This window comes from Arachis ipaensis, chromosome B03 (genome assembly GCF_000816755.2).
Source record: "Arachis ipaensis cultivar K30076 chromosome B03, Araip1.1, whole genome shotgun sequence".
Lineage (NCBI taxonomy): Eukaryota > Viridiplantae > Streptophyta > Magnoliopsida > Fabales > Fabaceae > Arachis > Arachis ipaensis.
In genome coordinates this window covers 108,601,794-108,612,538 of record NC_029787.2, presented here as the reverse complement: position 1 = coordinate 108,612,538, position 10,745 = coordinate 108,601,794, and the positions used below count along the sequence as shown (strand labels likewise).

The window sequence follows — 10,745 nt, the reverse complement described above, 5'->3', positions numbered from 1 at the left end:
TTCTTGCTCATATTTTTTAATTTCTTGATCTAATGCGTTGTAGACGAACTCTATTCTCTTGTTAATGTATCTGCAATAACATTTTTGTCACCCTTAATATATTCAATCTTTATTGGATATTGTAACAAAAATAATTGCCATCTTACCAATCGTTCATGATTATAATCAACTTTTAAATTATATCGTATGAAACCTGTTAAGTAACTTGAATTTGTCCTTAATGTAAATTCTCTGGGTAGTAAATCAATTTTCCATTTCTTAAGAGATTTAATTGCTGCCAGAGTTTCCTTTTCATGAGTAGTATATCTCTGTTCTGTTGGAGTAAAAGTCCCTGAAATATACCTGCAAAGTAATTCCTTTGGGGAATATTTAGAATCTAGTGATTCTTTTTCTTGTTCCAAACCTTTTATAGCTTTCTTAGCTTTTAGACATCTCGACCAGGTTATGTCTGAAGCATCTGTTTCCACTATTAAGTAGTCGTTTTCTTCTGGAATATAAAGTTCTGGAAGTTTTTCATATAATTCTTTAACTCTTTGAATTTGCATACTATCTTTTTCTTCCCATTTCCATTCTTTTTTAGTACTTATTTTTGGAAATAAGCTTTTAGTGTATTCTGTTATATTCTTTAAAAATCCTTGATCAGAAATATAATTTATACATCCTAAAAATCTTTGTAATTGTTTTCTATCTTCTATTTTATTAGGAAATAAATTTACCTTTTCTAAAACATTTGGTTGAAGTTTTAGCTTTCCTTGAGTGGATAGAATTAATCCAAGAAACTCTATTTCTTGTTTTGCTATTCTTGCTTTCTTTTTGCTAAGAACTAATCCTTTTTCTTTACATCTTTCTAAAACTATTAATAATTTTTGAAGATGATCTTCTTTATCCCGTTTTGTAAAAATTAGTATATCATCAATGTAAACTAAAACAAATTCATTTAACTCTTTTAGATTTTCTTCCATAAATCTTTGATAAATACCTGGGGCTTGTTTTAATCTGAATGGTAATACATTCCATTCATAGAGCAACACACTTGTTGACTCTTTTGTTGGGCAAGTAAAAGCAGTTAATTTCTTTGTTTCTTCGTCTAAACGAAGTTGCCAATATCTAGATTTTGCATCAAGAGATGAAAACCAAGTTGCTCCTTTGATTTTTTCTAAAATAGAATCTTTTCTTGGAAGTTTATGAGCATCACCAATAGTTGCTTCATTCATCTTCTTATAATTAATTACCATTCTTCGTTTTTTCCTTTTAATTTCATTATTGTTTTCGACATAAAAGGCTGGAGCCGCATGAGGACTTTTACTTAATCTTATAATTTCTTTTTCCAAAAGATCTTTACATTCTAATGAGAACACTTCTCTATCTCTTGCGGAATAAGAAATTTTATTTGGAATATTTATCTCTTTTGTAGGATCTTTTAATTTAATGCTTACTAATTCTTTATCTGTATTTTTAATATCTAAAGGATTTTCAGCACAAATTTTATCCAAAAGTTCTTCTATCTTTATTTCAAGATTATTTTTTGGAATATTTATCTGAAAGTATAAATTTAAATAACATGTTTCTAATATAGAAAATATTTTAAATTTTAAGATTTTATCTATAGTAGTAGTTAGTTTTTTTATACGTTTTGATTTTTGATTTATTGAAGAATCGTGTGAAGCTTTTAAAACTATATATGTTATATCTTGAATGAATGGATGATATAACTTTAAAAAATTATTTCCTATGATAAAATTCATTCCAGAATCTAGCATATATATGGATGGAACAATGAACCTATAATTTTGAATAAATATTTCAGCCATCTCTACTTTTTGGTCAATTTTATGTATTGATTTGTCAGCTATTCTAACTCTTAATGGTTTCTTTATTTTTTTCCAATCAAGTTTTATATTTGTACTAGCAAAGCATTGTGTTGCTCCAGTATCTATAAAAGCATTTATAAACTTTTCTGTTATTTTTATAGTAATAAATGTAGCATTATTACTCAGTCTCTGAGTCTGTTTTTGAGACATATTAAAAAATATAGTCTAAGTTATCATCAGATTCTTCTAATGGTTTCATGAAACAAGACTTAGCAATTTCTATTTGTTTGGTAAGATCCTTTTTATCCTTCTTTTTTGGACATTCATTTGCATAGTGTCCTTCTTCTTGGCAATACCAACACTTACAATTTTCTTTTTTATTTGGGCAATAGTCATTTTTTTGTCTTTTGTTTTTATTATTATTTCTTTTTCTAAAATACCTCTTTTTTCTCCAGTTTGGATAGTATTTTCTTTTTTTAAATTGATATTTTCTTTTTTTTTTGAAAATTTTTATTAAGACCATATTTTTGGGGTATCTCTTCATTATCTTGACAGTAAATTCTAATTATATTTGTAAATCTTTTTTGAGTCGCTTCTTGCATGCAACGTTCTTTTATTTCCTCTCTTATTGCAGAGGTTGCTCCACCAAAATTATTTTCAATTGTCCCTCTATTTATTTCTCTTATAAATCTTCCCATTATAAATTCATTAGCAGGATATGGAAGTTTTGTTATATACATACTAAGATAATGGTCTTTATCTTCTTCTTTTAATTTATAATAATGTATTCTATATTCACATATATAAGACTCCACATTACATAAATCATATATCTGAATATTAGCTAAATGGTTTTTTGCTTTTTGATATTCTTTATTATAGACTTCTTGTCTATGATCTATAATATTTTTTCCAAAAAATTCTTTATATAGAATCATCATTATATGTAATATCTTATCATAAGCTGTTATTTTTGTTGCTAATTCTTCTATTATTTGGTTTTCTATTGATGTCATATAATCCCTTACAGTTCCTTTAGTATGAAACCCTATGTAATTCCAAATATCTCTTCCATACAATTCACTAAGTTTTGGATTAGTAAAGGCTTCTAATAAGAAGGAATTCAACCAGTTCTCGAAAATTTCTTTTTCATTCTTTTTACAGTCTAAATCGAGCATTCTTTCTCCTTCCATTTCCTGAATTTTAGGAACGTATTTTAATGGTATTTTTGTGTATTTTGAATCTTTATTTATAAATCCTTTTTTAAAAGCATAATTATCAAAACTTGTTTCCCATTTAAATTGAGATTGATTATCCTTAGATGTTCCAGCTTCATTTTTTACTTGTATTGGAATTGCTGGTTCTTTCGTCACTTGAATAATCTAGGATGCGTTCTTCATTTTCTATATTTTCAGAATTTACTAATTCTTCTTCTATTTGAAATCTCTGTTCCACAATATTATTTTCTTGAGCCATTTTTAATTGTTTAAAAAGCATTGTAACTTCTTCTAATTTTTCTTCAATATTCATAATTTCAATGGTGGATTTACTTTTAATTCTGTTATGTTGATTATATTTTGAAGTTTTTCTTCTTTGGGATTCTCTTTTTCCTTATTTCTTTGAAAATTTATGGATACTAATATTTCTTCAAGCATATCTACTATAGAATTCAATTGTGGGTTAAAAGTATGATAAAGATGTGGGGAGTCATTTCCATGGTAACATTTTTTAGAAATTTCGTGTGAAAAATAAGTTTTTCAGGTTTTTGAAACCCTTCAATAAAACTTATAGTAAAATAAAGATTTTGAGAAAAATTATTTTGTATTGATTTTAAGAATTCGGTGTCATTACAGTTAACATTAGTTAAAATTATTAATTTTTGATCTATTAATTTTGATAATTTAATTATTTCTTCTCTTAAATTTTCTAATTTACTTTTTTTCATTAAGTGACGCTTTTCTTTGTGAAAAGTATGGCTTTAAAATGTATGATTTAGATTTTGCCACGTAGACGTCTTTACCATAAAGTTGTTTTTGGAATCTTTATTTAAGTGGTGCCTTTTGAAAAAAGAGAGCATCATTACCTTTGTACCCGTGCATGGAAAATTAAGACCTTGGGAGTTGGGATCAGTCTTCAGTGAGTTTAGTCTTCACATCGTTTGGAAATATTAAAATGCTACTGCATTAGATGCTTTATTCTATATTTGGAGTATTTTGGACTCATGGAAGAAGGAAAAGTATGATACTATGATCTTTAGTCATCGTCTCCACTTCCGATTTGAGGAGGATATTTGAATGGTAGGAATCAATGTTGTGGCCATCGCGATAAAAATAAATAAATAAATAAAAGTTGAAATTTGATCCGTAATTAAAAAATTATGCAATGTCTTCTAACACTGCTCTTAAATAACCGCTACGTTATTGTTCCTCATCCTAGGAAGAAAATAAACGAGAGATACACGTTTGAACTTCTTGAAAGCTTCACTTTTATGTTTGGCCATTTTTATTTTCCTGAACGCAGAATTGATTCTGCTTCTGAACGCACGTTCAGGAGAAGCTAAAATTTGTAGCTTCTGCGTTTCACGTTCATGGTTGCTTATTGTCTTTGAAAAATTAGGTGAAAATTTTATTTCTTTTTTACCAATCATACCCTTCATTTTCTTCTATAAAAAGGATACCACTAACTATTACCTTCACAATAATTCTTTATAGTTTTTCCTACTTCTTCATAGTTCTTAGTTACAATTTTTTTTTTCATTAAAATAGTTCAAATTTATTTTAATCACTAGCAAATTAAATATTTTAATTTTTTTATTATTTTTAATACTCATTTTCATATTTAAATTTTTATGTTTTTATTGTATTTTTTACTTATATTTTTTTATGTATTTATTTTATTTATATGATAAATATTTTTTATATTATTTTTGTTAGTATTCTGATTTTGCATACATATAAAAAAATTATTTAAATTGATGTCTTTTTTAGTAATTTTTTATCTAAAGGTGATTTTGAGTAGTATAATCCAAACAATATTTGTTTTACTATAATCAATTTTGATATAAAGATTGCCAAACATAAATCACGTTAACCCAAACTTACTTTTCATCAAAATCAATTTTACAAAATCAATTTTATGCAAACTCCCGTTTGCAAACTGCAATCCAAACACACACGTATTAGATGCTTTACCGCGTTTAATTTTCCCCATTCCTTCGTATCATGATAAATATTGAAGAAAAGCATGACAATCATGTTAAAGAACCAGCAAGTTGATCACAATGGTTTTATTCCTCTTTCTTCAAATCCTTGAGAAAACTAGGGCTCGAAATGAGTTAAGCCAACTCATGAGCCAGTCTGAATTTGACTCGTTCATAACTTGATAAGCTGAACTCATGAGCTGATGTGTCGAATTTGAGCTTGAAATTGAACTTATAAATTAAATGAGTTGAGTTTGAGTTTGAATAAGCTCAACTCATTAGCTCGTGAGTTGGCTTGATTAATTATTAATACCCATATCCTATATGCAATTAATTTATACTTTTAATATTAAATATATGTAATATATAATTATATACACTACTATAAAAATACAAGAAACATCGTTAAAATCGACGGCAAAATGAACGGCCAAAGTGGTCGTTATTAGGCTTGTCGATTTTTTAAAATTCTAATAAAATCGACGGCTTGCCTAGCCGTTGATAATAATTTAATAAAATCAACAGTATTTTCGTTTATAATATGAGTTTGAGAATTTTATCTTCTTACTAAAATCGACGACGTTGCCGTCGATATAATTATATAAAATCGACGATATTTCTGTCGATAATTGATTCAATAAAATCGGCAATATTTCCGTCTATAATATGAGTTTGAGAATTTTACTTGCTTAATAAAATCGACACAATGGTCGTCGATTTAATTATTTAGATACCGACAAATTCTTTGTCTATATTTTAGTTTTTTTTTGTCTATTTTAAATTTAAAAAGCGACAACGTTACTGTCGATTTTAATATCTATATTTTTTTAATTATTTTTTCTATTTGAAAAATAGTAAACAATTAATGCAAATAAACTTTTAAATATAGAAATGAAATTTATACAGAATATTAGATAACAAGACAAATAAACTTTTAAATATAAAAATAAAATTTATACTAAATATTAGATAATGAGTTTACAAACTTATCAAAATAATAAATAATCCTTTAACATAAGGACTCAAGATAAGATAAATAACTAAACTTAGACTTATATTCGTTTAAATTGTTATCCACTAATAATACAAAATATTCAAAGTAAAGTAAATAACCTACTCATACTCATCTAAATAATCATCTGAGTCATCAAGATTGTTAGAATTATTCTCCCTTTGAAAACTCTGTGGTTGTGTTGATCACTGCAGAATAAGTGGAAGTTTTCTACCTAGGGGTGTGCTTTTCTGAGAGTTTGGAAAAGTAAAAGGAGGAGGTGGGGAAACACGTGATCGAGAACTACTAGGACCCATGGCCCTCACATACTCAGTCAAGATGCTCAATTGATGACTAAACAGATCCATCTGTGAGTTACTGGTGTTAAGATCCTCACGCAAGGATTCAACAGTCTGTTGCCACTCGCTTTTCTCCCTTTGGTAGCGGTCTTCAAGCTCTCTATAATTAGCGGCATGTTGTTCAACTTTCCTATTGAGTATTGCGATTCATTCTCTAAGATCCAAAACATTATTGCTGGTGGTCATGGTTGGCCTATCAACTCGAGGTCGCACCATGGAAGAGTTCCTTATCTGACCCATGCTATATACCCTACCTCTTCACTTTCCACCCACTGTCTCAATCCATATGCTTTCCTCAGAGACAGGCGGTAGATCAGTTACACCAGCCTCTATAGCAGCCTGTCGCTCTTGCTCAGCCTGGAATATACTCTCTTGAAATATATCCTACAATGAGGAGAAATGATTGATAAACTACTACAAGTATCAATAATGCAAAAGCTAAGAGGATATGTGAAAAAAAATAAGTCCAACATTACAATGAAGGAAGGTATTAAGTTATTTCTTTTCACACATTCCAATTAAAAAAAATAGTTACAATGAATAAAGGTAAGTTACATTTGTCTTTCCGGAGTGTTCATCAACCCATTGAGTCCTATCCTCTTTGCGAGTATGAGTGTGCTAAAAAAACTCATCCATACGTGATGGTCTTCCAAGCAAATGATTCTACGTAATGTAACCAAATTATCAACAAATATAAGTGTACAATTGATGATGTATTGAACTAAGAAATTGATGATGTATATACTTAAAGCCATGTATCAAAAAAATCTCTCTAATCAAGTTTCATCAAACCTTAATATTGATATCTACTTTTTCAGATTATGTCATAAATCTGATGCACAGAGATTTTCGTACAAAAGTCATTCTTCATATAGAAAGCAACCAAACTGTTAATAAAAATAACAATTTACAAAATAATATGTTCAATGAACTACACAGAATTAAATTCTTCAAGAAATAACCAATCTGATCATATAATTAAATTCTTCAAGAAAGAACCAATCTTAAAGAGTTGATTGCTAGGAAAAAGTTTATTCACTTGAGAGATAAAAAGAGAAGAAAGTTTGGTTGCTAACAGCATGCTTTTCGTTGGATGAATTGGAGGTGCAGTTGAGATGGCAGTTTTGTTACCCTGCTTGATGCAATGTTGCTTATATGGTTCGCATTGCTTACTTTTGTCTTCTGTTTCTTGCATTTTGTCTTGCAACCTTGATTCCTATTTTGTTGTGATAGTACTTTTTTAATCATTTGAAATGCAATCTACTTATGTTTCATGTACTATTCGCTACAGGTCTGGTTTCACTTAAAGCTAAAAGAATCCTCTGAAAATCTCTCAAACTCGGCTAGGTACATAAAATTACACCCAAATTTTATGGCTAATTAACCATAGTCGAATTACAATTCAACTCATCTAGCAAAAAATTTGATAAAATTAAAGTTCAACATGCAAACAACAATTTTCATACTTTGAGTACCAAGATTTATTCTCAAATGCACAGAACCTATCGCACTCAACTATACTAACAAGCTATTTGTCCTTCTTAGCTGCCTGTTTTGCATCGTGCTGTGTAGTCTATAAAGCAGAAATGCATTCAAAGTTTTGCATGTTTTTCAACCACAAGCTTATCCTGCTTTTCTTTTAAACATGGCACAGAATTAAGCACATTTCATTAATCAGTTTGTAATATTGATGCACATACAAAATTATTTAATTAACATTCACAGCAAAATCTCTTATATTTTATTCATCACGGATTTTGCATTCAACTCTACTGGAATCAACAAAGATGGACAATGCTTCATTTCAAAAGATAGTGACCATTATCAAAAGTTATAGCTTTTGGTGTGTTATTTATGTTCTTCATGCAAATAACTAGAAGCAATAGGAATCAATTGCAGGTCATTTTTCTTCTAACGGTCACTCCAAATTACTCAGTCATGTTCAAGTCCTCACATTTCACTCCATTAGGAAGCTCCCAATCAAAGTGATATAGTAAATATTTAACCATATGTAATGTAAAGCATATTTAACTCCAAATATCTTAGCTATATAAGAATTTCAAAGGTTAAGTGTTATTTATGAAAAGATAGTAAAGTAGTAGCCAAAGCACTAAGAATTGATAGGTACATTAAGTACAAAAAATTAAGTATTCCTATAATAGATCCTATAAACAAACACATTATAATTAAAGATGAGCTCTATAGAGCAATTTCTGGCCCTGGAGGAATTAGGAGTGTTCAAATCCAAACCGATCCAAATTAAACCGCTCATCCAATCCAATCCAAACCGAAAACCGATTAAAACCGCACTAATTCGGATTTGATTGGATCTTATTTTTTGCAAACCACTGGATCGGATCGGATTTCGGATCTACTTTTCACAACCGATCCAATCCAATCCAAACCGCACAATGTGTTATAATATTATTATTTTATTATTATGTTTACAATTATACTTATAACATATTCAATTTGTTATACATTTTTATATTTTTCATGTATTATTATTATTTAATAGATATTTTATGTTCAAAATGTGATTTATTTATTTATTTTAACTAACCTATAATTTTATTTCTATTTATGTTATCGTTGGTTTTTTAAGATATTGTTAAGACTTGTTATGTCATTGTTGATTATTTGAAATTTGATGTTGAGACTTGTTATATATATTTAATTTTTTTAATTTACAAAACCGCAAATCCAATCCAATCCAAACCGCTCGAAATTGGATCGGATTTTTTAAAAAAAAATCATCCAATCCAAACCGCACCGCAAGTAAACATAGTGTTTGGATCGGATGAATTTTTGACTCAAAACCGATCCAAACCGCACCGCAAACACTCTAGGAGGAACTAGAGGGATCAAAAGCATTACTAACTATTCCCCAGTAAGTAGGACAATCCCATCATATTATTTGATCATTTATTCATTGTATAAATTGATTTGAAGTAAAAAGAAAATAATTACAAAGTTACTGTAAAATGTTACTCAAGCAGATTAATTTAATGTAACATATATATGGATTATGGAGTATCACTGCTTCTAGTAAGGGTCTAATGTTATTTGCTGTAGGCTTATAAAGCATTGAATGAATCAAGGGAAGAAGGGTTCTCTGGTATATACTTAGATGCAGCAATAGGAAAATTTATAACACATAAAGTAAAAAAGAAGGTTCTATAAGCAACTTACCAAGCATAACCTCGCTTTTGGAAAGGTGGTGCCTCCTATAGTATGAAGGAAGGTATCTCGAATTGATTTTCTGGCAGCTGTATTTTTCGCATGTAATTGTCTATAGGCATTAGTGTCCCAACCTTTTTTGCGAATGACATGGAGCATACCTCACAAGCGCTTGGTAGCCCTATACCTCCAAGTTTGATAGATATCATCATCTTCCGTGTCATTAATATCAAAGCATTTTTATTTTAAAAAAGAAATAACATCTTGTTATTATATAACATACTATGATATATAACATTGTAAAATACGTAAAATAAGGTAGATAAAATTTACTCTCTACTATGTCCACCATAATTTTTGAGTATCATCATCTGCCTCATCAAAACTCAGTCAAGGCTTGTTGTAGTTTTCCTTAAAACCTGAAAAGTACGCTTTAAGCCAGACTTAGGTGGGTGCCAACTACATCAAAAACCAAAAAATGATAAAGACATATTACTTAGTAAAAATGAGACATGCGATTCATAAAATTTAAAGCAAATAACAAACTATTTGACACCATCATATCTAAGTTTGGAAGCACTTGTGCTGGAGTGACTAGTGGCAGTGGATGTTCCTTGACCCTAAGTATGTTGGATACCATTAGATGTGGTTTGTCTTTTCCCACAAGATTCTGCTCGATTGGGAGCTGCAATAGCTGGATCACTCTGCACAACATGTGAGACAGTGTTGGAAAGTTTATTGGCTTGTTGAGTGCATGATCTTGGCACACTCGGAGTAAGCATCATGTGTATCTGAGGCTCCTGACGAGAGGGGGTAGTAGTAGCAATAGGTGACGGTCTCCCATTGGTTGGAGAAGTCATGCCTGATGATGACCCAACGAGGGTGTATGGATCCACATGCAAGTCAAGGGAGGCACTACAAAAAAAGGGTTAAAATGGCGGATTTTTTTGGAAATTACGGCAGTTTCAACCGCCATTTTTACCAAAAACAACACTCCCAGAAACGTCGGTATTCTGGGGCCATTCTGGTTATTACGGAGGTTTTTAGAAAACTGCCACAATTACCTATGGATAATAGGCGGTTTTTTTACGGTTAAAATAGCGGTTTCTGACCGCCATTATTTCCATGTAAAACGGCGGTTTTTAAATTGTTTAAAAACGGCGGTTTTTTACCAGGATATAGTGACATCATTTCTATTTAAAATG

At 29.8% G+C, this 10,745-nt stretch overlaps 1 long non-coding RNA gene across 2 annotated transcripts in view; it reads right to left on the bottom strand.

Annotated features, from left to right (window-relative positions):
* LOC110270283 overlaps positions 1-4,557 on the bottom strand; it is an 8,436-nt gene extending 3,879 nt beyond the window's left edge. For both annotated transcript variants that reach the window (XR_002359650.1, XR_002359651.1), the window contains exon 1: positions 3,895-4,557. This is a non-coding gene — a long non-coding RNA (uncharacterized LOC110270283). The remainder of the gene's footprint in view (positions 1-3,894) is intronic.